This window comes from Fukomys damarensis, unplaced genomic scaffold (assembly GCF_012274545.1).
Source record: "Fukomys damarensis isolate Sample0158 unplaced genomic scaffold, DMR_v1.0_HiC HiC_scaffold_12, whole genome shotgun sequence".
In the NCBI taxonomy this organism is placed as follows: domain Eukaryota; kingdom Metazoa; phylum Chordata; class Mammalia; order Rodentia; family Bathyergidae; genus Fukomys; species Fukomys damarensis.
In genome coordinates this window covers 46,170,319-46,172,608 of record NW_022900924.1, presented here as the reverse complement: position 1 = coordinate 46,172,608, position 2,290 = coordinate 46,170,319, and positions in this window count along the sequence as shown.

Below are 2,290 nucleotides of genomic sequence, written 5' to 3'. Positions count from 1 at the left end.
ACGCTGCGGACCCGGGCCCTGCCCGAGCCCTCCCTGGCAGCGCGATTGCGATCGGAGCGCCCACCCGAGCCTTCCCCGCACTGGCAAGGAAAGTGAAGTGGAAACAATGTGAAATTCACCAGTTCTGAAATCAACAAGCTGCCGGCTCTGGAGCTACCGAGCCAACCGCGGCGTCCCCATTTAAAGGGACAGCGCACCCGGTGGAGAGAAGAAATAAATACGCGAAGCCGGGTCTGCGCGCCTGTATCGCTCGCCAGTGTGTGTTGAGCGGGCGCGCGAGGTGCGGACGTGCTCTCGCTACACCTCCGCCGCCCCCTTCGGGCCCGCCAGGCGCATTCAAGGAGAAAAGAGGCTTCTCGGCTGCTTCCTAGGGCGTGTCCCGCCTAGGACGTCCGCCTACCGGGTGCGTTTGCATCTCTACCCGGCGAACTCTGACACCTTTAGGTGGCGAAAGGAACCTGCGTTAAGGAATATGAAACCGATCTTCTCTTTTGGTAGAAATGGCCAAGAACGACAGAAGGAAGCTTATCAAAATAGGGTGCCCGCCCTGCCCCGCACACACTCTCATTAACCGCCGCTGACCTAACCCTCCTTTGCCCTTTACCGGCCCAGGGTCCTATCTGACTTCACAAACAAATGAAGGCATAAAGTTAATGAGGTCCGACCTTCTCTCCCTGAAAGGGAAACCCAAGTGAGAGTGGGAAAAGGGGAAACGATGGGTTCCAGAAGAGAATGTTGGATGGAGAGAGAAAATTGTCTTTTGGACAGAATTGGAGACTCACTAATTGCCAGAAGCTGGGTGGACCATCGTAAGCCCAAGGCCTGGTTCCTCCAAGGGTGTTAGGTTTTCCCATAGACAGGCAAGTTCTCTCAAAGTCACAGTTCTTTAGCAGGATGGGATCTCCGAGGTGGTGTTAGTGTTTATGCTATGCAAACATTTTAGGAAGCGTGTTGAGTCTTAGAAACAAAAATTACTCCCTTAATGCCCCAAAAGACAACATTTCTCTATGCCATGGTCACTGATTTTGATCAGGCCTTTTTCATTTTCTTATCTGGGTTCTCATAGTCAAAAATATGAATTGTTTTGTTACGCCTGTCAGGAAGCCCGGACCCTACCATAGCTACTGTAAAATAATAGTAACTCCTCTCTCATTGGTTGTTTTGAGGATTATATGAAATAAATCATATCAAGTGCTTGGTGTGTGGTATGATACAAGAAATACTTGATAGAACTTAGCTGTGTCAACTTCTACTATTGTTGTCATCAACTTAACTTTTCCACAATCTGTTCTCCACTTTGTTGCCTCAGTGATTTTTACACAACACAGATCTGGCCACTGACTTTCCCCGGAATCTGTCTCATCTCTCCCAACTCTATACCAAAGCCAGTTTTCCACCCTGGCCCTGGCCCAAGCTGGTGGCCAACCTTCCTTCCTTGGGAGCTCCCTTGAACCTTTCCAGAATCATTCATAGGAGACTGATGAATTTTGACCTTGCCTCATCTTTGTTAACGGGAGATCCAGACCATGAGCTTCTTCAGAATGAGGGGTGCCTCTTGCTGACATTATTTCCCTCAGCACTCAGCCCTGCATAAGGGCCCTTTGATTATGGAGTCAAATCATGAGTGAAGAGCTTCAGCATAATCAGTTAATTTCTTTTGCTTTTGATTTCTTTCTTTTTAAAACAAACTTGCTCATTCAGTCAGCCTTGAATAGGGGAGAGATGTGGCCAGGTAAACCTGTGTAGCCTGAACAGGAAGTTACTTAGGGTTAGGAATCCCTGGCTCTTTGTAATATGTGCCAGTTCCCCAAGATGAGTATAACTGTTATGTAACAAACATGTATGACTACTGCTGTTGCTGCTGCTGCTAAAAACCTCTGACTCTCCCAGCTTACTGTGTGGTCTTCGTTTCTCGTCATGAGAGAGTGTGACCAGTACCTTGGCCGTGGTATAAGCCCCTCAAGTGGTTGGAACTCCGTACATTTGATCTACACCTGCCTATCCGTGCTTCTCAGTGTCAGGCTTCAGTGAGACAGCTAGCTGAGGAACAGTTATCCTAAGGATCAGAATGGTTCCCCGGTTATCTCTAGCCTTAGTGGTACCAATGGGAGCAGCCTGAACTAGTTAGGCAAAAAAAAGTCTAGATACTTTTTTCACTGTCAGTTTCTAAAACCATGGGAGAGACATTGCTCCTTTCCTTTCTGCCTTTTCTTGTGTTATTTAGTCATACAGAGACAATAGGTACTTAGCAGAAATTACTCTAAATGGGTCTGAGCTCTGGGCCTTGGCT